The following is a 27,749-nucleotide window of genomic DNA, read 5'->3' on the forward strand; positions in this document are numbered from 1 at the left end:
ACTTCTCACCAAAATACTAGCAAATAGGATCCAACTGTACATTAAAAAGATTATTCACCACGACCAAGTGGGATTTATTCCAGGGCTGCAAGGTTGGTTCAACATCTGCAAATCAATCAATGTGATTCAATACATTAATAAAAGAAAGAACAAGAACCATATGATACTCTCAATAGATGCTGAAAAAGCAATTGACAAAGTACAGCATCCCTTCCTGATCAAAACTCTTCAAAGTGTAGGGATAGAGGGCACATACCTCAATATCATCAAAATATCATCAATATCATCAAAAACCCACCGCAAATATCATTCTCAATGGAGAAAAACCGAAAGCTTTTCTGCTAAGGTCAGGAGCATGGCAGGGATGTCCATTATCACCACTGCTATTTAACATAGTACTAGAAGTCCGAGCTTCAGCAATCAGACAACAAAAAGAAATTAAAGGCATCCAGATTGGCAAAGAGGAAGTCAAACTATCACTTTTTGCAGATAATATGATACTATATGTGGAAAACCCAAAAGGCTCCACTCCAAAACTGCTAGAACTTGTACAGGGATTCAGTAAAGTGTCAGGATATAAAATCAATGCAAAGAAATCAGTTGCATTTCTCTACACCAACAAGACAGAAGAAAAAGAAATTAAGGGGTCAATCCCATTTACAGTTGCACCCAAAATCATAAGATACCTAGGAATAAACCTAACCAAAGAGGCAAAGAATCTATACTCAGAAAACTATAAAGTACTCATGAAAGAAATTGAGGAAGACACAAAGAAATGGAAAAATGTTCCATGCTCCTGGATTGGAAGAACAAATATTGTGAAAAATGTCTATGCTACCTAAAGCAATCTACACATTTAATGCAATCCCTGTCAAAATCCCATCCATTTTTTTTTTTCAAAGAAATGGAACAAATAATCCTAAAATTTATATGGAACCAGAAAAGACCTCGAATAGCCAAAGGAATATTGAAAAAGAAAGCCAAAGTTGGTGGCATCACAATTCTGGACTTCAAGCTTTATTACAAAGCTGTCATCATCAAGACAGTATGGTACTGGCACAAAAACAGACACATAGATCAATGGAACAGAATAGAGAGCCCAGAAATAGACCCTCAACTCTATGGTCAACTCATCTTCGACAAAGCAGGAAAGAATGTCCAATGGAAAAAAGACAGCCTCTTCAACAAATGGTGTTGGGAAAATTGGACAGCCACATGCAGAAAAATGAAATTGGACCATTTCCTTACACCACACATGAAAATAGACTCAAAATGGATGAAGAACCTCAATGTGAGAAGCAATCCATCAAAATCCTTGAGGAGAACACAGGCAGCAATCTCTTTGACCTCAGCCGCAGCAACATCTTCTTAGGAACATCGCCAAAGGCAAGGGAAGCAAGGGCAAAAATGATCTATTGGGATTTCATCAAGATCAAAAGCTTTTGCACAGCAAAGGAAACAGTTAACAAAACCAAAAGACAATTGACAGAATGGGAGAAGATATTTGCAAATGACATATCGGATAAAGGGCTAGTATCCAAAATCTATAAAGAACCTAGCAAACTCAACACCCAAAGAACAAATAATCCAATCAAGAAATGGGCAGAGGACATGAACAGACATTTCTGCAAAGAAGACATCCAGATGGCCAACAGACGCATGAAAAAGTGCTCCACATCACTCGGCATCAGAGAAATACAAATCAAAACCACAATCAGATACCATCTCACACCAGTCAGAATGGCTAAAATTAACAAGTCAGGAAATGACAGATGCTGGTGAGGATGCGGAGATAGGGGAACCCTCCTACACTGTTGGTGGGAATGCAAGCTGGTGCAACCACTCTGGAAAACAGCATGGAGGTTCCTCAAAATGTTGAAAATAGAACTACCTTATGACTGAGCAATTGTACTACTGTGTATTTACTCAAAAGATACAAACGTAGTGATCTTAAGGGGCACGTGCACCCGAATGTTTATAGCAGCAATGTCCACAATAGCCAAACTATGGAAAGAACCTAGATGTCCATCAACAGATGAATGGATAAAGAAGATTTGGTATATATACACAATGGAATACTAGCAGCCATCAAAAGAAATGAAATCTTGCCATTTGCGACGACGTGGATGGAACTAGAGGGTATTATGTTTAGCAAAATAAGTCAATCAGAGAAAGACAACTATCATATGATCTCCCTGATATGAGGAAGTGGAGATGCAACATGGGGGGTTTAGGGGGTAGGAAAAGAATAAATGAAACAAGATGGGATCGGGAGGGAGACAAACCATAAGTGACTCTTAATCTCGCAGAACAAACTGAGGGTTGCTGGGGGGAGGGGGGCCGGGGGGTGGTTATGGACATTGGGGTGGGTATGTGCTATGGTGACTGCTGTAAGTGTGTAAACCTGGCGATTCACAGTCCTGTACCCCTGGGGATAATAATACATTATATGTTTATAAAAAAATAAAAATAATAATAAAAAAAATCTGGGGAGATATTAATTCTCCCTATCCTTACCCATTTTATGTCTCTTCTTCAATGTCTTTTAGAATTTTTATAATTTTCTAATGAAGTTATTGCACACATTTGTTAAATTTTTTACATCAAATTCTTCCCATTATAAATTACATGTTTTATTTAAATTTATTCTTCTTTCCATTTGTTATTGGCATACATGGAATGCTGCCAACTTGTATATATGAATAGTATAGCTGTTTACTTAGATAAAAATAGCTATTACTGCAACTCTTTGTGTTTTCTTTTGGCTTTTCTACATGAACCATCTTATCAGAAAATAATGACATCTTTATGTCCTTTGCCTTCTAATTCTTATAGACTTTTTTTTTCTTTTTTATTGTACAGGCTAGTGCCTCTGGTACAATATGGATGGACATGTTATAGGCATCACTGTGTGTTATTCATTATTACGAGAATAGTTTAAATGTTTCACTATTGAGAATAATTTCTCATATAGTCTTTGATAATAAACTTTATCAAGAAAGGTCTTTAATGTTTATATAGGCGTTTGTTGTGTTGTATTTTCATCATGAATAGTTGTAAAATTTTATCTAATATTACTTTCTGCACCAATTCATATAATTACACAGGTTTTCCCCTTTTTTCTATTATATGAAAAGTGACCATGTATTTTAATATCCATAGAAATTTGTCTTTTTTGAATAAGCCATATTGATCATAATGTCTTATATTTTAAGATGCTGTATACTGAAATGTAGATAAGATAGTAAATGATATGTGTATTTTGCCACAATCAAAAAAAATATTATGGTTAAAATTTGTATCTCCTGCTTGAACATGTTATAAGCCTTCCCTATAAAAACACCTATTCCTGATATATTTTTATAGAAATCATTTTATTTAGCAATAGTATAACTTATAATTTCAATATATTCTTGACTAATTTTGGTCCTTGATTTTTTTTGTAAAATTGTCAATTTCTCCTAAGTTTTTAATTTTTTGCACAATTTTTTTATAAATCTATCTTTTTCTTTAAACGGTGACATCCTTAGAATATGTGCTGCTAAAAAAGCACTAAAGATTGCTAGTTTTCAATTTCTAATACTGTTTATCTCAGTTTATCTTTATTTTTGAACAATTCTGCCAGAGTTTTCTAAGTTTCTCTTAAGAACCGGCTTTGAATTTCCTGAATGTATTTAATACTTATTTTCAATTTCTTTATTTTCTCTTTGTTTCTACTTTCTTATTCCTGATGTGTTATTTTTCCCATTTTTTTAAATTCAATTTTCCCTGCATTGATTTCCAGTCTTTCCTTTATCTCAATATAAGTTCTGAAATGTCAAAATCCTAAAGTCAGAAGTATACTTTCAAGCTCAAAAATATTTCAGATATCCATAGTAAGTTATTGTCCAGTGTGTTTTGAGCTTTCCAAACATATACAGAAAATTCAATTTACACTTTGTTATCTAAGAATATAATCTATTTCTAAAACGTATCTTTTTTTTTTCTTTCTTTCTTCTTTTACAGAAGGGGGGATGAGGGCAGAGGGAGAGGGAGAGAAGGAATCTCAAGCAGACTCCCTGCCAAACATGGCATACAACATGGCGTTCCAACCCATGTACCTGAGATCGAGACCTGAACTGAAACCAATAGTTGCAGGCTTTACCAACTGAACCACCCAGGTGCCCCATTACAAAGGCTTTAAATTTGTGCAGAATTGTCATAAATCTTGGAAAGCTGTCAATTGCATCTAGTTTAAGTTGTTTTTGGAAAATGAGGTATATTTTTTATGAACAAAGGTAGTTAAAATCTTCAGCTCTGATGGTAAATATATTAACAGCTTTTTTTTTTTTTTTGTGGTGCCTCAGAGGAAGTAGGCTGCTTCAGGATGAAACTGATATCTCTTTCCCAGCTACTGGTTGCCAGAAACTCATTGAAGTGGATGATGAATGCAAACTTCGTACCTTTTATGAGAAGCCTATGGCCACAGAAGTTGCTGCTGATGTTCTGGGTGGAAGGGTTATGTGGCCCTAATCAGTGGTGGTGATGACAAACAAGTCTTCCCCATGAGGCAGGATGTTTTGACCCATGGCCCTGTTGTCCTGCTGCTGACTAGGGTGCGTTCCTGCTATAGACCAAGGAGGACTGAAGAGAGAAAGTACAAATCTGTTCGGGGTTGCATGGTGGATGCCAATCTCAGGGTTCTCAACATGGTCATTGTGAAAAAAGGGGGGAAGGATATACCTGGGCTTACTGATACTACTGTGCCTCATCACTTGGGGCCCAAATTAGCCAGCAGAATCTGCAAACTTTTCAGTCTCTCTTTTTTTTTTTTAATTTTTATTTATTTTTAAAATTTATTTTCAGTGTTCCAGAATTCATTGTTTATGTACCACACCCAGTGCTCCATGCAATATGTGCCCTCCTTAATACCCACCACCAGGCTCACCCAAACCCCCAAGCCCCTCCTCTCCAAAACCCTCAGATTGTTTTGCAGAGTCCACAGTCTCTCATGGTTCGCCTCCCCCTCCAATTTCCCCCAACTCCCTTCTCCTCTCCATCTCCCCATGTCCTCCATGTTATTTCTTATGCTCCACAAATAAGTGAAACCATATGATAATTGACTCTCTCTGCTTGACTTATTTCACTCAGCATCATCTCTTCCAGTCCCATCCATGTTGATACAAAAGTTGGGTATTCACCCTTTCTGATGGAGGCATAATACTCTGTAGTATATATAGACCACATCTTCCTTATCCATTCATCCATTGAAGGGCATCTTGGTTCTTTCCACAGTTTGGCGACTGTGGCCATTGCTGCTATGAACACTGGGGTACAGATGGCCCTTCTTTTCACAACATCTGTATCTTTGGGGTAAATACCCAGTAGTGCAATTGCAGGGTCATAGGGAAGCTCTGTTTTTAATTTCTTAAGGAATCTCCATACTGTTCTCCAAAGTGGCTGCCATCAAAAGTGTAAGGGGGTTCCCCTTTCTCCATATCCTCTCCAACACACGTTGTTTCCTGTTTTGTTGATTTTGGCCATTCTAATTGGTGTAAGGTGGTATCTCAATGTGGTTTTGATTTGAATCTCCCTGATGGCTAGTGATGATCAACATTTCTTTCATGTGTCTGTTAGCCATTTGTATGTTTTCATTGGAGAAGTGTCTGTTCATGTCTTCTGGCCATTTTTTGGACATGGTTAACTGTTTTGTGTGTGTTGAGTTTCAGGAGTTCTTTATAGATCCTGGATATCAGCCTTTTGTCTGTACTGTCATTTGCAAATATCGTCTCCCATTCTGTGGTTTGCCTCTTTGTTTTGTTGACTGTTTCCTTTGCTGTACAGAAGCTTTTGATCTTGATGAAGTCCCAAAAATTCATCTTCACTTTTGTTTCCTTTCAAGACATATCTTGAAAGAAGTTGCTGTGGCTGATGTTGAAGAGGCTACTGCCTATGTTCTCCTCTAGGATTCTGATGGATTCCTGCCTCACATTGAGGTCTTTTATCCATTTTCAGTTTATCTTTGTGTATGGTGTAAGAGAATGGTCGAGTTTCATTCTTCTACACATAGCTGTCCAATTTTCCCAGCACCATTTATTGAAGAGACTGTCTTTTTTTCACTGTATATTTTTTCCTGCTTTGTTGAAGATTATTTGACCATAGAGTTGAGGGTCCACATCTAAAGAAGATGATGTCCACAAGTTTGTTGTGAGAAAGCCCCTAAACAAAGATTACAAGAAACCTAGAACCAAAGTGCCCATGATTCAGCATCTTGTTACTCCATGTGTCTTCCAACACAGATGTCGGCGTATTGCTTTGAAGAAACAACAAATTAAGAAAAATAAGGAAGAGGCTGCAGATTATGCTAAATTTTTTGCCGAGAAAATGAAGGAGGCCAAAGTAAAATGCCAGGAACAGATTGCCAACAGACAGAGGCTGTCTTCTGTGAGAACTACCTCTAAGTCAGAGTCCAGTTAAAAATGAGTTTTTCTAATAGTGACAAATAACATCAGATATCAAAATAAATAAATAAATAAATAAATTTACTTTTTCCTAATTTTGTTTCATATTGAGGCTATATTACCAAATGTACAAAAGTTTAGAATTGCAATAACATTTTTATTATAAGTTGATGATCATCTTTATTTCTTAGTGATATCTTAATTCTTTGTTTTTTATTGGTAAACTTCTACAGCTATACTATGTTCAAGTAGTTAATACTTGTATATAACTTCCCTCAACATTCCTCTTAATTTTGGGGTTTATTTTGCATATGTCACTGTAATTATTTGGCTTTGTTTGCCTTTTTGAGCCACACAAATATCTATTTTCCTTCTAACATTTAATATGCATACTAATATGTTGAAATATGAATTCATATGTACACTTCCTTTCTTTTTATTTCAAATTTTCATGATTCCATTTCTTGTATTCTGCTAATTTGTAAATTATGAGCTGTAATTCGTTTTAACAATTATATGTGGTTCATCAAATTCTGAAGTTAATCATCACCTTTAATTTTTTCCCTAAACAATAGAAGGTTCTTAAAAGAAAACCAGTTATTCCCTTCTTGTATCACATATTATTATGTATGTGGACTCTATCATTTCTTTTCTAATATAAGTAATTTAATAAATTTATATGTTCTTTTGTTTATTATGTTTAAGAACATTTGGAAGACTCTCTTCAGCTTTCATTCTTTCTTGTACTGAAAAACTGAAGTTGTTCCAAAATGAACATATTTCTTCAACATGAGATCCATTTTTCAGACTATGCTTATTGCAGTGAAGGTAATGTCAAACTCAGATTTTGATTTCTCTGTAAATGTGGGGGTTTTTTTGTTTTTTTAATTTATTTTTTATTTTTTTATAAACATATAATGTATTATTAGCCCCAGGGTTTGTTGTTGTTGTTTTTGTTGTTTTTATTTTTTTACATTCAATCTTGAAATATAGTTTCACTGCCTATGAAATTCTAAATTAACATATTGCTTTATGTTGAATTAGATTATTCCACTCTCCTTTGAGTTCCACAGCTATTGCTGGTATCTTTTATTAAACCCTAATACCAAGAACCCCATTTGTTTTGCTTTGTTTTGTTTTTCTGGTTCCTCTCAAAATATTTCTTATCCTTAATGTGTTCTGCCAAATTGTGATTATTGGACTTTACTACTTGAAGATCAGTGTATTTTTATCAGATTTAAACATTTCTTATGTATTTTTCCTTTTTTTTTAATTTATAGAAGTTCTGTTTTTTCAAGTCAGAGTATAAATTTTGCTATTTCTTATGTCTGTGTCATAAATTAAGCTACCACCTATTTTGTAATTATTTTATTTAATATTACATACTATAATTTTAACCTGTAATCTTTGTGGATCTAGGTTTACAGTAGATTATTCTTATTAACCCACATCTGTGATTTTTTTTAATCTTCCAGAGTTAAATGATTTTTTAATTATTTGGTCTTGTTTCCTGGATCAGGTCTGTGTTTAAAGAGTATTCTTTCATACAAGATTTAATTTTTTTTCCCCTCAGGCACCAGGGCATAACCAAATCAGGTCAAAAAGATATTTTAGATAGTTTATATAGTATAATTATGGCCTTATACTACTACACATCTATAAATCATAATAAAAATGATCCTAGGGAAGAGTTTTACTTCTTAGCTCTCCGTTAAGAACCAAGGTCCAGACAGGCAAACTGGTGCTTTGTCTTATAGTTTCTGGTCTTCTACTGTATCCATTGCCTTATCCCATCTAAATTGCAATTTAAAAATTTTGATTATATATTATCCAATATATTTAAGTATTTTCTGACAGAAGTTGTATCTGTACTTTTTCGTACCATCAGAAATAGCAGCCATATGTAATGGTATGAATCTGCAAAGGCTGCCATAACAAAATACCTCAGACTGGGTGGCTTGAATAACATATTTATTTTTTCAAGTTCTGGAGGCTGGAAGTCCAAGTTCAAAGTATCAGAAGGTCTGGTTTATTCTGAGGTCTGTATCTTTGGCTTAAAAATGGCCACCTTCTCAGTGTGTCCTCACATGTATTTTCCTCTGTGAGTAGGCATCGCTGGTATCTGTTCCTCTTCTCCCAAGGACACCATTCATATGGGATTAGAGGCCCATCCATACAAACTCATTTAACCTGAATTCCTCTTTAAAGGCCCTGTTTCCAAATTCAAATTGGCAATTAGGACTTAAACATATAAGTTTTGTGGAGGAGACACAATTCAGTCCATAACAGTCATTAAAATGCTTTTTCGGGAGCCTGGGTGGCTCAGTTGTTTAAGCAACTGCCTTTGGCTCAGTTCATAATCCTGGAGTCCCAGGATCCAGTCCTGCATCAGGCTCCTTGCTCAGCAGGGAGTCTGCTTCTCCCTCTGACCCTTCCCCCTCACATGTTCTCTCTCCCGTTCTCTGTATCTCTCAAGTAAATAAATAAAATCTTTTTTTTTTTTTAAGATTTTATTTATTTATTTGACAGAGAGAAATCACAAGTAAGCAGAGAGGCAGGCAGAGAGAGAGGAGGAAGCAGGCTCCCTGCTGAGCAGAAAGCCCAATGTGGGGCTCGAACCCAGGACCTGGGATCATGACCTGAGCCGAAAGCAGCGGCTTAACCCACTGAGCCACCCAGGCACCCCTAAATAAATAAAATCTTTAAAAAAATGTTTAATTGCAATTCCCTCAGGCCTGGATTACTTCTATTATTATTTAACCCATGTCTACTTACAAATTTAGCATGTAAATGCCTTGGCAGCTATCTCAAGTTCAATAAGATGATTTACTTTTATATTAAAAACAATTAATGGACAAGTAAATATGAATATATTATCAAATATTTACTTTCTGTTATGGACAAATGATATCTTTTTAAAAATATGAGATCTGATTTCTTTGTTATTATTACCTTAAGGAGTTTATTGATTTTGGCTTCATTGACTGTCTTGCTACCAGATGATAGTAGCCATGTGTCCTCTAATCCCAGATATAATTTATTGCTTGAATTTCAATAAGAGATTCTGAATTAGAATTTTCCAAATGATCCTACCCTCAGACTTATAACCAGTGTTTCCAGTTGTATTTAAGTAGAAAAGATATCAATTAATACAACTTTAACTCATACACTGTACCCAAATTTGAGCAACAAGATATTCCTTGAAATTATAAACTTACTAAACACTTGAAAGAAAAGTTTAAAGTTATGGAGATGAGAAGTCCCTGAAGATTAAGAAAGCCTCTGTAGTTTATTCTGAATCCTGTCTTTTGGTCAGACCCTCTTGGCTTGCATCTTCCCTAAGCAGTTGATTTTACTTATGCTTTGACTTATGAGTTGTTTAAGTCTCAGATACATATGAAAACAAGCTTTATTCCCTCATCACCATTCTTGTTCCCTCATTAATCCATCTGAAGGCTTGATGGGAGAGAATCTGCCAATGAAAAAACAAACAAAACATGTGCACTCCTAAGGCTGAGGATGCCAGATATCAGCTAGATAGCTTATCAAACCATTCCAAACACCTACAAATCCAACAGGAGATCAAAGAGAAGAAGAGCAGCGATTCTAGAAACAGAAAATCGACCAATTTCTGAAAGGTAGGACCTGTGGAGAAGTGAATCCAAAGTGATGGGAAGATAGCCCATGGGGGGAGTCACCGGATCCCGGCAAGCCGCAGAACAATGGACCACAAAATCTAAACCTCTAAAAGTCTGCTTCAGGGGTGCCTGGGTGGCTCAGTGGGTTAAAGCCTCTGCCTTCGGCTCGGGTCATGATCCCAGGGTCCTGGGATCAAGCCCCACATCAGGCTCTCAGCTTGGCAAGAGCCTGCTTCCTCCTCTCTCTCTGCCTGCCTCTCTGCCTACTTGTGATCTCTGTCTGTCAAATAAATAAATTTTTAAAAAATCTTTAAAATCTGCTCTACTGAGGGACATGGCTCCAGAGGATAAGTGGGGCTGGAGCCCTCACAGGGACAGCATGGTCTCAGGTCCCGTGAGGTCACAGAAGGATTGGGGGTGTCTGAATATCACAGAGCTCACAGGTATTAGAGTAGGGAAGCCGGCTAAAGAGATGGAGCAGAGGAGTGAGCTCTCAGCTCAGGGTTACCTTAAACTGTGATCTGGGGCACAGTCAGACCACTGTTCTTTGAGCAGGGACCCCACAAGTGGCAGATACAGGGAGACCTCACTGGAAGAACGGCAGTGATCTGCTGGGTTTGGAGACCCAGGCGGGGTCTGTGGAGGGGGTGGGGACTGTGTGCCAGACACAGAGACCCTCCATCACAGGCCGGGTAAGCTCGATGCACAGCTGGAGGCCAGGCAGAGGGGAGTGATTGGGAGCTTTTCTCCGAGGGCACACTGAGGAGTGGTGGGTCCCCGAGCTCTCTGCTCCTCCAGGCCGAGATTGGGAGGCTGCCATTTTCATTCCCATCCTCCAGAACTCTACAGAAAGCATTCAGGGAACAAAAGCTCCCGAAAACAAACGTGAGCAGATTACTTAGCCTGGCCCCTGGCAAAAGCAATGCAATTTTGCCTCAGGCAAAGACACTTGAGAATCACTACAACAGGTCCCTCCCCAAGAAGATCAGCAAGAAATCCTGCCCAGACCAAGCTCACTTATCAAGGAGAACAGTGGAATTCCAGAGGAGGAAAAGCAAATCATGGGATTCATGGCTTTCTCTCCATGATTCTTTCGTCTTGCAAAGTTAATTCATTTTTTTAATTTAATTTTTTTCTTATTCTAATTTTTTAAATTTTTACTCTTTCCTCTTTTAACATTTTTTAACTAGTTTATCTTAACAATACCTTTTATTAAAAAAGATCTTATTGAACCTTCATTATTATAGTCATATTTTATCCCTCATTGTATCTAACTTTATTTTTTGTATACACACAGGGATTTTTCTTCTAAAAATTTTTGGGTTACAATTTCTTCTAATAGATCAAAATATACTCTAAATCTAGCACAGGGCATTTTTCTAGTATCCAGCTTCAGCAAATTCTCTCCATTTTCTTTTTCTTTCTTTTCCTAACCAACTTATCTTATCAACTCCTTTTTTAGAATTTTTTTAAAATTTTATCTTTACAGTCATATTCTATCCCTTCATCATGTTTACCCTTATTTTTGTGTGTGTTTGTATGTGTATATATGTATATATACACATATAAATACATTTTAAATATGTTTTTCTTTCTTTAAAATTTTGGGAGGTTCTTCTAAGAGACCAAAGTGCTCCCAAAATTAAGTAGGTGGTTCTGTTCTATTCACCCATCTAATATAATATCTATATTTTATTTTTTTCTTTTATTCTTTTTTTGAACTTCTTTTTACCCCATATATTCCCCCCCACAATTTGGGTTATCCTCTGATTTGGTTAACTCACATTTTTCTGGGGTCTTTGCCACCTTTTTAGTATTTTATTCTCTCTTTCATTTATTCTTATAAGGATAAAATGACAAGAAACAAAAACTCACCACAAACAACAACACCAAGAGGCAGTACTGAAGGCTAGGGACCTAATCAATATGGATATTGGTAATATGTCAGATATAGAGTTCAGAATGATGATGATTCTCAAGGTGATAGCTGGGCTCAAAAAAGGCATGGAAGATATTTGAGAAACCCTGTCCAGAGAAATAAAAGCCCTTTCTGGAGAAATAAAAGAACTAAAATCTAACCAAGCTGAAATTAAAAAAAGCTATTAATGAGGTACAATAAAAAATGGAGGCACTTACTGCTAGAATAAATGAGGCAGAAGAAAGAATTAGTAATATAGAAGACCAAATGACAGAGAATAAAGAAGCTGAGCAAAAGAGAGACAAACAACTACTAGACCATGAGGGGAGAATTCGAGAGATAAGTGATACCATAAGATGAAAGAACATTAGAATAATTGGGATTCCAGAAGAAGAAGAAAGAGAGAGGGGGCAGAAGGTATATTGGAGAGAATTATTGGAGAGAATTTCCCTAATATGGCAAAGAGAACAAGTATCAAAATCCAGGAGGCATAGAGAACCCCTCTCAAAATCAATAAGAACAGGTCCACACCCCATCATCTAATAGTAAAATTTACAAGTCTTAGTGACAAAGAGAAAATCCTGAAAGCAGCCCGGGAAAAGAAGTCTGTAACACACAATAGTAAAAATATTAGATTGGCAGCAGACTTATCCACAGAGACCTGGCAGGCCAGAAAGAGCTGGCATGATATATTCAGAGCACTAAACGAGAAAAACATGCAGCCAAGAATACTATATCCAACTCGGCTATCATTGAAAATAGAAGGAGAGATAAAAAGCTTCCAAGACAAACAAAAACTGTAAGAATTTGTAAACACCAAACCAGCTCTACAGGAAATATTGAAAGGGGTCCTCTAAGCAAAGAGAGAGTCTAAAAGTAGTAGACCAGAAAGGAACAGAGGCAATGTACAGTAACAGTCACCTTACAGGCAATACAATGGCACTAATTTCATATCTCTCAATAGTTACCCTGAATGTTCATGGGCTAAATGCCCCAATCAAAAAACACAGGGTATCAGAATGGATTAAAAAAAACAAAACCCATCAATATGCTGTCTACAAGAAACTCATTTTAGACCCAAAGACACCTCCAGATTTAAAGTGAGGGGGTGGAAAATAATTTACCATGCTAATGGACATCAAAGAAAGCTGGGGTGGCAATCCTTATATCAGATCAATTAGATTTTAAGCTAAATACTATAATAAGAGATGGGCATTTACCCTATAGATACAAATGTAGTGATCCAAAGGGGCATGTGCACCTGAATGTTTATAGTAGCAATGTCCACAAGAGCCAAAACATGGAAAGAACCTAGATGTCCATCAGCAGATGAATGGATAATGAACTGGCATATATATGCAATGGAGTACTATGCAGCCATCAAAAGAAATGAAATCTTGCCATTTGCAATGACGTGGATGGAACTAGAGGGCATTATGCTTAGCAAAATAAGTCAATCAGAAAGACAATTATCATATGATCCCCTTGATATGAGGAAGTTGAGAGGCAATGTGGGGGCTTTAGGGTGTAGGAAAGAAATAAATGAAACAAGGTGGAATTGGGAGGAAGACAAGGCGGAGGGGGCTCGGGAGAGGGTGGTGGGGTTATGGACACTGGGGAAGTTATGTGTTATGGTGAGTGCTGTTAAGTGTAAACCTGGCAATTCACTGACCTGTATCCCTGGGACTAATAATACATTATATGTTAATAAATAAATAAATAAATAAATATTTAAAAAATACTGAGGATGCCAACTATGTATCATCAAATAATTCTACTTTCCCTCATTTCAACGAAAACATTTATTTTACCTTACAATTCTCCCTTGGAAACCTTGTCCTACAGATCTGTCCCACCAGCCCTCTGATTTTCTAGGACCTTAGGAATCAACTAACATATACTTAGTGTGTCCCATAGTTCATTTCAATTAGCATTAGATTTCAGGTCTGCATTTGGTTAGCAAAAAAAAAAAAAAAGTGACAAAGATCTCTAGGTACTACTTACAGTCATGCCTTTACTACCACTTAATAACTTAATAGTTTATGGCCATGGGTAAATAATTCATTGCATGTAATTTTCTTTCTATTCATTGAATACAGCATCTAATCTACATTGTTATTGTAAGAATTAATGGTTATGTACAAAGTATCTTACAGTAACTCTGTAGACATGAGTGACTCCACACGTCTTATTTTATTTTACCCATGAGTTCTGCTTTGTTCACACTTCCATCCATCTCCAGTACCTCAAGGAGTGACTGGTACATAATGTGGATACAGTACATATTTTTTTGAATAAAAAATAAATTGTCAATATTTTTAAGCCAATAATGTTGTTTCTTTTTAAGGCCAGAAATCAAGGCTTACCTCCTTCATAAAGATTTTTTCATTAGTCTCATTTGCATGTAACTTAAAATGTCATTGTAGATTGTTTGATTTCCCTCTAGTTATTTTTTGTTTATAATAATTAACATCTTTTAGTGTAAGAGATATCTATTATATTATAGATGTACTATACTGTATACAGCACTTAACCAAGGACTGGGTGTGTGATAGATCTTTGAGAAAACAAAGTCTTGGAGTTGTAAGGAGATTTAGAGGTCATTATGGCAATATCTACATAATGCAAGCACCGCCCAGGAATTTGAGTATCTCTTTGCTCACAGTCCCATGTTCTAGCTGGCCAAATAAAGCAAGAACTGATATTTGTCCCCTTAATCAGGACTGAAATCTGCATTCACTTGTTCAGAGATGGTCAGACAAGGTTAGGCTCCCTTGATATTGATAGATAACTTGGAGGATGTTTGGACAGACCACGCACGCATTAATCTGATTTCTGACAGACTATATCCCCTCCAATATTTAGCCTCAATGAATGGAATTGTAAAAAAAAGTAAGATAGCCACAGGATCACCTGAAAACCAAAAGGCAATACATAACATATTTATTTCAAAATTATCTGAAACCCTTATGTGCACCAATATTATTTTTTTTCATCATATATGAAATCAGAAGATTCACAGAGAAGTAACACATCCATCTACTTTTTGTGGCTTTCCTCTTCTGTGGAGCACCTTTGTACAGTTTTAGCATGAGTAATTAAGTATTTAGTGCTTGCTTGGATCTACTGAGTACTTGCAAATTGGTATTTTTGTGCAGTTCAGATCTTCCTCCTCATCCCCCAATAAATACACTCGATCTTCATTATTCACATATTCCATATTTGTGAATTCACCTAATCACTAAGTTTTATTTGTAATCCCCCAATTCAAAACTCATGCTGCTTTTGTGGTCATTCCCAGACATGTGCAGAGCCTCAAAAATCTGAGCTATCCTATGAACATATTCCCAAGGTGGTCAAACAGGGTGATATTCTGCCTTCTTATTTCAGATCTTACACTATAAACAAGCATCCTTTTCTCAGCATATTTAGTGCTATATTTTTTCCCTAACATTTTTGTGTTAATGATTTTTCTGTTTAAAAAAGCCTGCAAGCCTACCTAGTGCTGAATGCTGCCTCATATTCCTATACTGCCTCATATATCTAAGCACAAGAAATCTGTGATGTGTCTACTGGAAAAAAATACATGTGTTAGGTAAGTTTTGTTCAAGAATTCATTGTAGTACTCTTGGTAATGAATTCAATGCTAAGTAACCACAGTATATACTAAATAAGGTGCTTTAAAAATAAATAGATTTAAAGCAAGTTTGCATTGATCAGCTGGTGAAAATGTCATGGCCAGTGGCTCATAGGAACCTTGTCTTTACCCTAAGAGCAATGTTTCAGTTTTCATTAATTCAGTATATGGCAACTTTGTAGAACAGAGCTAATACAGATAAGAATTGACCATATGTACTTTTGTTCTCCTTGACAAGTATGGTGGACATCCTTGGCTGCCTCATGTGATATTTACTTTCATTTCTTCCTTAATAGCAAAACTGTGATATGCATACATTTGTGTTGACCTCAAGAAACCCATTTCCTCAAAGGTGAGTGTGTCTATAGTAAAATGTAGTACACTTCTGGTCAATGTGATTGAACTGTATAGTTAGTGTAGGTGGTAAATCCTGGAGTGGTCTTCTTTGTCTTCCTTGACCCTTCCCACTTCCCGTTTCTGGCTAACATGAAACAGAACAGCTGGGGGGTTGGGGATGGTGGAAGCCATCTTGTAAATGAGAAGCAGTGAGTGGAATGGCCAATTCTCACAATGAATCTTGGAGCAGAACATTCAGATCTCTGAAGCTCAGTCACTGTCTCTACCTTAATTGCTTACTTTAGGGTGTGTCTTTGTGTAATATTCTGTTATATTTGCATAGGACACATTAGTGACATATTCATCTTTCACTCTATTTCCTGAACACTCTTTTTTTCATGAAATATTGTTTTATTATTTTCCCTCTGTGTCTTCAAACCTACAAAGATATGATATAAATGTTGCCAGTGCTTTCCTCCTACATTGCAACTAGCCCTTGATATTTGGACAAATGGTTTTTTATTGCCTTAGGGAATCATCTGACATTTCAGGCCATTTTAGAATCCTATTCTGCTATAGCACCTCAGACCTTTATATTATACATGTGTTTATCCTACTCCCTGGACTAAGAACCGAACATGTAATATCTCTTCTTACAAGTAGAAGGTATTTTTTTTTAAGATTTTATTTATTTGACAGACAGAGATCACAAGTAGGCAGAGAGGCAGGCAGAGAGATAGAGGAAGGGAAGCAGGCTCCCTGCTGAGCAGAGCCCAATGTGGGGCTCGATCCCAAGACCCCGAGACCATGACCTGAGCCGAAGGCAGAGGCTTAACCCACTGAGCCACCCAGGCACCCAAGTAGAAGGTATTTTAGGAAGAGCAGGACATATCCCATAAATTAGGGGAAGTAAGGACAACTTGCATTTATTGAGTACTTAAGGCTATGTAGCAGGTCCTATTGATAACCATGATATTCCATCTTGATTAAAAAAAATAAAGCAAAACTTGTGAGCTAGATATTACATCTCTCATTTTGCGAGTAAGGACACTGAGCTTAAAAAGAAGTAAACCACTTGTCAAAGATCCCAGAGGTTGTATTAATTTTCTGATGTGTAACAAATCACTCAGAAAAGTAGTGGCTTTAAGACCACCTCAGTGGCACAGTTAAGTGTCCAACTCTTGGTTTCAGTTCAGATGGTGATCTCAGGATCATGAAGTGGAGCCCCTTGACAGGCTCTGCACTCAGTGCAGAGTCTGCTTGAGATTCTCTCTCCCTCTGCTCCCTGCCCCCACTGCTCTCTCTCAAATAAATAAATAAATCTTCAAAAGAGAAGAGAAAGAAAAGAAAAAAGAAAAGGAAAGGAAAGTAGTGGCTTTAAGCAACAGCAATGAATATAAAAACAAAACAAAACAAAACAAAACAATTCACTCACTGGGCCTGGCAGGTTAATGTTCTTACACCTTTAGAAATTTCCACATACCAAAGTTATAAATTTAGCAATCCAGTAGCAATGCCTTTTTGTGAAGCTTGGTATAGCTTGTGTCCATACTCCAGCATCAAACATTCTACTTTCCTTAATTTCCTTGTTGTGATAGGATAGTACAATAGGATCAAAACAGGGAAATCTGGGGCAGATAAATTAGATTTCTTTCAATATTTACTGGTTATTCTAAAAGTATGTTTACTGGGAATTACATTATGCTGACAATGATTGGAATAAGATTAAAAATGATGATAATTAATAGTAATTGAGTCTACCAGCACAACCACCATTTATTTAATGAGAGTTTAAAATATGGAACTCTTTGTGATAGGTGTGTTATATATTTCAAATATTTTCCTCATAGAAAATATAGCTTATGAATTAAGTATTCTTGCTCCTATTACATAAGCAAAGCTTTGAAATATTAAGGAATTCAGCTTATACCAGATAGCTGAAGCACAAAGCTCAGGATTTCAAAAGCAAGAACCATTCTATTATATCCAAATGCTTCTCTCATCTATTGTTCATGCCCATATGGTCAGAATAATTTTCTAAAGCAATTAATTCATTTTTCTTCATCAAGTAAGCAAACTAATACCTTGTTCATATGCCCTTACCAAAGACTAAGATAGTCCACATAAAAGAATTTTCCAGATGACTGAAAGTTGAAGTGTACAAAATTTATTTTAACCACTTTGAATAGACGTCTTTCTCAGACATACTTCACACCTTCCTGACTCTTAAATGAGTATATGAAACCCACATAACCTTTTCTTGATAAGGCAGGGATGACTATAATTTCTACTCTTGCTCTGACTTGTCATGCTGGGATACTATCAGGGGTAACTATGATATTTAAGACTGCTTTATTCCCATATTTAGGAACTGCAGGTAAGTTTCTTATATATTCTATAGCAGGATTAAAATACAGAACAAAATTTTCTGTCTTCCTTTAGTTTTGATTGGCAGTTATCCCCTTTACCTATCTCAGCTCTATCCTGTCCTCCATAGTTCCCACGTACTTACCACAGAGTGAACTAGAAATACATAACATAAAGACAGTGGGGTTGCTAGTATTGTGTTAAACAAGTAAGTATTTAATGGGACCTGGGTGGCTTAGTAGGTTAAGCATCTGACTTCCACTCAAGTCATGATCTCAGGGTCTTAGGATCGAGCCCCACATCAGGCTCCCTGCTTAGCAGGGAGCCTGCTTCTCTCTCTCCCTCTGGCACAACTCTGCTCATGCTCTCTCTCTCTCTCTCTCAAATAAATAAATACAATCTCAAAAAAAAAAAAAAACAAAACAGAGAAAGTATTCAAACATCTTCTACTGGAAAAGTGAGTTGGTACTAGCATATAAATTGATTATATCTTACATAATTTCTCAGAAGTTATTCACCTATCTTCCATTGTTCTCTGCAGTATTTTCAGATGTGTTTGAGGCTTAAACAACCATTAAATAATTAGACTTATATTGTAGTTAGTAATCATCACTGTTGGACACCTACAATACTGAACATAAGACAAGTACTAAACATCCACTGGGCCTTTAAGGGACTGATTAATTTGTCCTCTGAGGAAAAGGAAGGGGAATCATCATGTTTGCAAATTACATTGTTCAATGCCTAAAGCAATGCCCTGAATTAGTTAACTCGTGTTCACAGCTTACATATGGATTTAAGGAAAGTTTCCAAGGACATAAAACCTGGATTCAACCAAAACTCTTTGATTTCAAAACCTGTGCCCTTACCAATTCACTATTATTCCTGCTATCAGTATGATGGAGTAGAACATAAAAAGTAGAAACAAAAGAAGCATGAACAGTCTCGATTCTGAAGTGCTATCAGTTTTAAAGCTCATCAATAATTTGGAAATATTACAGTGGGAGATAAATGAGTTGGTAAATGTACCCATTGATAGTATGAGGCACCACAGATTTTAAAATATATAAACATGAAAATACACCTTAGAATGGGAAATTCCACATTGTGGAACATCATTGACCTAAGACCATCAGTAAAAAAAAAAATATGCGGTAATTAGAGTAAAACGTGTTCTCTGACTCTAGTGCAGGGGAATAAAGGAGCGATGAGCGCTTGGAGTTTAATTCATGAGGCAATCCTGGAGTTCAGTTACTTTAGGACCAGAATTTGATAAAAGTGTGATAACAGATGGTTGTAAAGATGTAATACCATTATCATTAATCAGAAAAAAAAAATGCATTTTTGCATATGGGGTTATCTCCTACTCCTCCTGCCAAGAGAAAGGGCAAGTGGAAGAGGCTCTGGGGAACACTTTCAGATTGCTGGGCCTCTCTTTTCCAACTACAGTGACTTCAAAATTAATCTATGGAAGATCTCCCCAATTCTCATAAACTGATCGATTCGAGGTGAGGACGTGTTACTGGGGATTGTTGCCAGAAGGCACTAGAGCATAGGTACACCGATGCACGCTTCCACCTCCTCCCCCCCAACACATATACGCTCCCCAGACACTATCAGTAGAATTTCCAATTTGTGGCACAGAGGATAGAAGGTCTGGAGTCAGTGGAGTTCAAAAGGCTGGATGTTATACAGGTGGGATTATTTTAACAAGGCACAGTAAAGCCTGCGAACATCTTCAGATACTTTCCAAATATACCCTGATGTGTGGGTAAAGGAAGAAGCTTTACCAAAATAACAAAATGTGTCAAACAAACTGAAACTTAGTATCAGATGAGCAAATGGTAACTTTTAATTATCTGTCAGCTTTCCATGGTTCAAACTCTATAATTTACCATTCTCACTGATGACTTTCTGGAAACCAGTCCTTGTGGGGGATGTTCTCCTCCCTTTTTAGTAGAGATTTAGCAGCCAAGGTTTTGGACATGCATATTTGAACATGTGTGAAGTCCATACTTCAGGTTCTAAAAACAGATTTTCCAATCCTGGAGAGAGGAGATTTAACTATTCACCCAGCAACAGACCAGATGTTATTGTTTGTTTCAACTTATAGATCAGGAGTAACAACTGATTGAAAGAAAGAAGGAAGGAAGGAAGGAAGGAAGGCAGGCAAAATGGTGAGCTCCTTTGTAATTGACCCATGCTATAAAACAATTGCAAAAAAATGAAGAAATCATGAGGCTTTTTGGCAAATAGTAATTGCTGTATTCTGAGGTAGGAAAAGTCTGCCAAAGTCAGGACATCCACTTAGAAAGGCCAAAACAATCTGATTCATTTTATGGAAACTTTAAGTCTTTTATTGTGTGTAGGGGGGAAAAGTTAATATTTTAATTTAGAATCACTTTTACAGCTACTGCTAGCATAGATAAAAATTTATAGTTTCACAGCTGTAGAGTTTTTAGATTTAATTAGAGGAACTGTTCCCTTTATGCAACAACTTTCTCACGGAGGTAGGCTGTGCTTATTTGAATTAATGTGCTTTAAATAATTTTTACTGAGTTTCCTGCTGTGAATAGCTAAATAGAAGTTTTGTGGTGCGTGATTTTAAAAGGATAATTCCTCCCCACCCCCTTAACTAAGTTTGGGATAATTTCCTTCCCTTAGCAACAACTTTTTATAAACAAACACTTTTATAAGGAGAGGAGAGGTCAATATGACCCTGTTCATTAGTCAGTGCTTGGTTTTTTGAGATATCTGTGCTTTGTAATTGAAGACTGAAAGAGAAATGTCTTATGAGGCTTTACCTTTGCATTTGTAAATTTCACAGATTAACTCTAAAAACAAAGGAAGGGAACAAAAATAGATGATGCATGTTTATATGCTAAACTTTGCAAAATAATCTGGAATTCCATAAATTAAAAACAGAAGAGATGCACGTGAGGTGGAAGAGCCAAGAAATCCTCAACCCATTTGTAAATAGCACCCAGTTTACAGGAAAGCCCTCCCAGTCATGGTGGCTGGGGAGGTTGGCCCAGTCTGTCTGTCCATGAGAACTGGTTAGGCTATTTGGACTTAACAGAAACATCCCTTTCAAATTCACATCCTTAAATGTAAAATGCAATTATACAACCATTGTGTATAACTTCTTTTGGTCAGACATTATAAGAGTAAAATTGAATTTCAACCAAACAGTATGAGCAAGAGAGAATAGAGACATTTTTAGTAATTCCACATCATGGAATATTTTTATTTATTTATTTAGATTTTATTTATCATTTGAGAGACAGACAGAGAGAGAGAGAGCAAGAGCAGAGGAGAGGGGCAGAGGGAGAAGCAGATTCCCCACTGAGCAGGGAGCCTATGTGAGGCTTGATCCCAAGACCTTGAGATCATGACCTGAGCCAAAGTCAGATGCGTCACTGACCCTGCCACCTAGGCACCCTGGAAAATTTCTATTTTAAATAGAAATTAAAATGGTTAATTTAAATTGTTAAAGTGTAAACCATTTTACTTTATTCCAGTTAACTAATACACCTAGATATACTATAAAAGAGGAATTTAAAAAAACAAATATAAGCATATGAGTGTTTTATCATTGTTCCACACAGTCCACCACTCTCTCATTTCCTTAGATGATTACTTCAAAATCTCTTCTCTGTCCTAATTCACCAACACTTTTCTCCTCAATCCTTCCTCTCAGTGGGAGGGTCGGTTGCTATTTCTCTGAAAGCAGAAACCTGATCAGAGAAATACCACAAGTTTCCATCACCATGTTCATCCACCTTCGTGCACTGGGCTAAGGTTCTCTGTCTTCCCATCAACTATTGTGTTTATCTTTGTGTGTCTAAATAACACTGATGTTGCTGTTATTGATTTGTAAGTTTTATTCATCAGTATTCTTCCCAATATGAAAAACTATATATAAATTTTCTGTCTCATTATACATATAGTTTATGTTTCTTCCCATACCTCCTAAGTGTCATATTGCTAATTGGGTAGAAAAGTAAACACTCCAATTTTAATATTTTATGTCTATTATATTCTATTTACTACTGAGCTCAGAATTAAACTATGATTGCATTCACTTTATTTCATTTGTATGGTGGTGGATTTCTTCTATTTTGTTTTATCATTTTGATTTCTATATTCACAAATTCAACATGATTACTTTGCCACATATCAGAATCTCAAGGGACTTTCAGATGCTTCAACTATTACATTCACATTGTCTTTCTGAAGAGATATGCCCCATAACTTCTAACCTTCTTCAGCTATGCAGCAGGTCTTTTGCTCCCTGCCCACAGCAGGCTTGCAGAAATGTGTCTTCATTGCCCTCCTGCAAATTTCCTCTCTCTGCTGCCTATGTTGGATCTCGAGCTTCCAACATCTCAGGACTTCTCCCATTTTATTAGTTTACTCATTTTAAGCATTTTTTAAGTAGTTGCTCTCCAATGATTTGCTACAAAAGAATGCATTAGGGTTTTTGTTTTTTTGTTTTTGTTTTGCATGTTAATTTTATATTTATTGGAACTTCACACTTCATTACTTCTACACTCATTAAATATTAACTCCCCTGTGCCTGTTTCCCCAGATCCTGGCAACTTCCATTTTACTCTCTGTATCTACAAATTTCATTACCACCTTTTATAAGTGGAATCATGCAACATTGGTTCTTTTCTGAGTGTCTTAGTTCACTTAGGAGAAGGTGTTCAATGTTCATCCATGTAGCATATGTTGTAATTATGTTTATCTCTTTATCTATGGATAAGAACTTGGGTTGTTTCTACACTTTGACTATTGTGGACAATGTTTTTATGAACATGGACAGACAAATATCTGCCAAGTCCCTTCTTTCATTCCTTTTAGGGTATATTTCCAGAAGTGAAACTGCTGGATCATATAGTAATTCCAAGGTTAAATTCGCTCAGAAAGTGCCATGCCAGCTTCCATACTGGTTACATCATTTGACTTTCCATCAGCAATGTCTAAGGGCTCCAATTTCTCTTTATCCTCAAAAATATGTATTTCTATTTTTTGTTTCTTTATTTGTTCTTTTTTTCATCATAGCCATCCTAGTGGGTGTGAAGTGGCCTCTCGTTGTGTGTTTGGTATACATTTTCCTAATAATTAGTGACTTTGAACATCTTTTCATGAGCTAATTGTCAATTTATACATCTTTAAAGATAAGTCTATTCAAGTTCTCTAGTAAAGGCAAATGTATGGGCAAATAAAAATGTAGCATTGTAGTTTTGATTGGTAAATATACTTTTTATTGCATAAGATTTAAAAATAATTGAATAAAAAGAATTATAAATTTATGTTCACATGTACACAATACATAAAGATGCAATTTGTGACATTATTAACCTAAGTAGAAAGTATCAAGGTATTGTGCTTATCATATGACTGAAGTTAAATTGGTATTAATTTAAGATAAATTATTACAACTTTTGGATGTAATCTCCACTGTAACCACCAAGAAAGATATAGATTTATATACATATATCTATATATGTATACAAAATGAAATGAGAGAGAGATCAAAATGTGTCACTACAAAAAATCAACTAAACATAGCTAATGCAATGTAACACAATGGTAATGACAGGCAAAAAAAGTATAAGACATACAGCAAACAACAAAATGTCCAAAGTTTGTACTTCCCTATCAGTCATGACTTAACATAAATGGGTTAAACTTCCCAAACAGACAAAAAACACTGACAGAATAAAAAAAAAAGAAAAAGAAAACAGGATCCAAGTATATGCTGTTTAAAAGGACTCACTTTAGATCTAAAGATGTGCATAGGTTGAAAGTGAAAGGATGGAAAAAGACATTTCATGCAAATAATAGAAAACAGTAACCAAAAGAGAATTAGTATATATATATATGGGACTTTACTAAGATCAGATAGACTTTAGATGAAACAACCTTATCAAAGACAACTAGGGACCTATATAATGATTAAAAAGTCAAGTCATCAAAAAGATATAACAATTGTAAGTATATATGCACCAAACATCAGAATTCCAAAATATATGAAATATTGACAGAATTAAAGGGAGAAAGAGATATAGCTACTTAATAATAGCAGGAGACTTTGGTGACTCACTTTGAATAATGGATGGAACCACCAGAGATCAGTAAGGAAATAGAGGACTTGAAGAACTCTATAGACAAACTGGACCTAACAACTGTATGTAGAACACTGCCAAATAACAGTGTAATGCACATTTTTCTAAGAGCATATAGAAATTCTCCAGGATAGCTCATATGTTAGGCCACCAAATAAGTCATAATGCATTTAAAAAGCCTGAACTCATAAAATATACTTCTAACCATAACGGAATTGGTAAGGGAAATCTGCGTTCTAAAGTGGCCCACCAATCCAGCAGGCTATGCCAGTCCCGGCCCCAGGGCCATTCCAGGTTTTCACCCCCTGCCCCACTGGCTGTGGGCACAAGAATGGCACAGATACAGAAGTAAAAGTGCATAAACTACCCCTTTTATTTGTGCTCAGGACTCATACCTTGAGAGCTTGCTGTCCTCGGAGACCACCGGTGTTGAATAAACCTCTGATCCTCCAAGGTCTCTGAGTGCCGCTTGGTTCTTCTGCCAGAATCCAGTCCAGGTTCTGTAACAGAATGATAATAGAAATCAGAAGAAAAGAAACTAGAAAATTCCAAATATGTAGAAAATGAACCACATACTCGTAAACAGCCAATGAATCAAAGAAGATATCAAAAGGGAAAATACTAACATCTTGAGCCAAATGCAAATGAGATCACAACAGACAAAAACATACAAGATGAAGCAAAAGGAGTGCTTAGAGTTTATAGCTGTAAAAGCTTACATTATTAAAATAAAATAAAGGTCTCAAACCAAAGCGTATACTTTATACATTCGGGAACCTGAAAAAGAACAAATTAAAACTAAAGTTAACAGAGGAAAGGTAACAATAAAATTATAGCAGAGGTAAATAAAATAGAGTCTAGAAAACAATAAATTAAAAAAAAACACAAAAGAATGGGTTTGAGAAGATCAACAAAATGGGAAAATCATTATCTAGACTGACCAAGAAAAATACTGAAGATTCAAATAACTAATATCAGAAATGAAAGAGGAAACCATACTACTGATTTTACAGAATGGAAAGGATTATAAGAGAGTAATGTAATAAACATTTCTATGCCAACAAACTGAATAATTTAGATGAATGGACAAATTTCTAGGAACATACAGTCTGTCAAGATTGAGTCATAAAGAAATAGAAAATCTGATTAAAACCTTTAACTAGTAGTAAGATCAGACTAGCAATCAACTATTTCCCAAGAAAGAAAAGCCTAGGACCAGGTTGCTATGTTGGTGTGTTGTACCAAACATTGAAAGAAAATCAGCCCTCATTCTTAACAAGCTCTTCCAAAAAATAGAGGGAGGGAACACTTTCAATTTCATTCATGAGGCCAACATTGCACTGATAGCAAAGCAAGATAAAGGTGTTACAAAGTTAAAACTACAACCCAATAATCCCTATGAATATTGATGGAAAAATCCTAAACAAACAAACAAAAAAAACCAAATTCAACAAATGAAAAGGCTTATATATCATGCCTGAGTGATCTTCCTAGTACACCTTCTTGCTGACTAGATTTTCTCCATTTTTGAAGGAAAACTAGATTCTAGAGTTTGGGCATGATTGAGATCAAGCTAATTTCTGTTAAAATTCCTGATATATATGGTTTTTTTTTAAGATTTTACTTATTTATTTGAGAGAGAGAGCACAAGTAGGGGAGGTTTGAAGGGACAGAGCTAAAGGAAAAAGCAGACTCTCCGCTGAGCAGGGAGCCCCACACAGGGCTCAATGGACCCCAAGACCCTGAGATCATGACATGAGCAGAAGGTAGATGCTTAACCAACCTAGCCGCCCAGGTGCTTCCCCCACCATATAACTGTTATTTAGTATTTATATTACTTTTGTTTCCTTCTGAAAAGATTAATAGATTTTTGTGTTGTTGTTGTTTCTACCTAGTGTTACAAACTTCAGAATAATAATCACTAGTGTGGGTCTGTTAAACAACAATGCTAAATACTTTGTATATTTTTTAGTCCAGAAACATATCTGTCAATCTTGAAATAGTTTGTTGATAACCCATTCTGCTCTTTGTTTCTGATCTTCCTTTCTAGAACTCTTATTATATAGAATTTTGATTTCCTGGATAGTTGGATGATTTCATTGAATATATATTTGTTTGTTTACATAAGTATATATTTTTATCTCATTTCTTTTTCTCTCTTATTTTCCATTTTTGAATCAATCCTTATTTTTAAGGGACTTCACCTTTATCTTCCAATTCTCCAAGCTGTTTTCATTTTATCCTACCACATTTTTAAATTTTAAAACCTATTTTCCTGTTTCCTGGACATTTAATTTTCTTATTTAGTGGTTCATTTTTCATGGCTTCATATTGTTTCTTATCTATTTAAAAATAGTAATTTTTTTAAAGGTTTTCTTCCTCTTAGATACGGGAATGATATTTATTTTATTACTTTCAGTTTTCATATTAGAGGGTATTTTTTATATATATTATTAAGTTTTACACATAAAAACATGAGATCACTGACATTGGTACATGTTTAGCATATTAGCATGTAGATCTGGACTTGTCAGAATTAACAGAGGACGATTTTCTAGCTTCCTGCTAGAAAGTGAAGGCATGATCCTCCAACCAAATTCTGAAGTTAACTGAAAGAGAGTACTGCAGCTGTCAGCATGTCTTACATGTATGTCTATTTAGTCCTCTGACTTTCAAAACATTAACACTACCTTCAATCATACATGGAGTTATATGTCTGGGGGTACTCTCAGAGGATGAACCTGTGTCTGAAAGGATTGTTATTAAGGAACATTTCAACAAAATCCCCTTCTTTTTGCCCACACCTTTACTATCCTTGTAGCATTATGTGGCAGAGTATCATTTCCTTTTCAAAAGAGTACGGCACATAAATTATTTCTCAGTTATACCCAAGGGTTTAGGGTTCCATTTCTTATGTATCTGTTCAATCTTTTACCACAGATTCCTTTATTTTTCAGATTAACTGTTGTTCCAGACCTGTTGCTTCTCTTTCAGTTCTTATCTTTGTGTGGTTATGTCTTTTAAAAAAATCCCTTTACTCGCATTAGTGATGCTTTGGGAGACTATGATTATAGATAAATGTTTTCTTTCCACAGTCTCTAAACAAGAGACTTCCTTCTATTTTTCGTTGTTGTGGTTGTGTGTGTTGTTCACTTATGTACTCCAAGCAGGGTTTCATCCCTACAACTCTGTCAAAACTTGTACTTGCACAACTTTGCAAGCTTACCAAAGAACTTCATTCACCTTGCCAAAACCAAGGGTTAATATAATGTCCTTCAA

General features: G+C 35.9%; 1 pseudogene; it reads left to right on the plus strand.

Moving 5' to 3' along the window:
- LOC111140963 overlaps positions 1-6,456 on the plus strand; it is a 51,923-nt pseudogene extending 45,467 nt beyond the window's left edge.
- The last annotated feature ends 21,293 nt before the right edge of the window (positions 6,457-27,749 follow it).

Source organism: Enhydra lutris, unplaced genomic scaffold, assembly GCF_002288905.1.
Source record: "Enhydra lutris kenyoni isolate GAN:26980312 unplaced genomic scaffold, ASM228890v2 scaffoldscaffold1, whole genome shotgun sequence".
Classification (NCBI taxonomy): domain Eukaryota; kingdom Metazoa; phylum Chordata; class Mammalia; order Carnivora; family Mustelidae; genus Enhydra; species Enhydra lutris.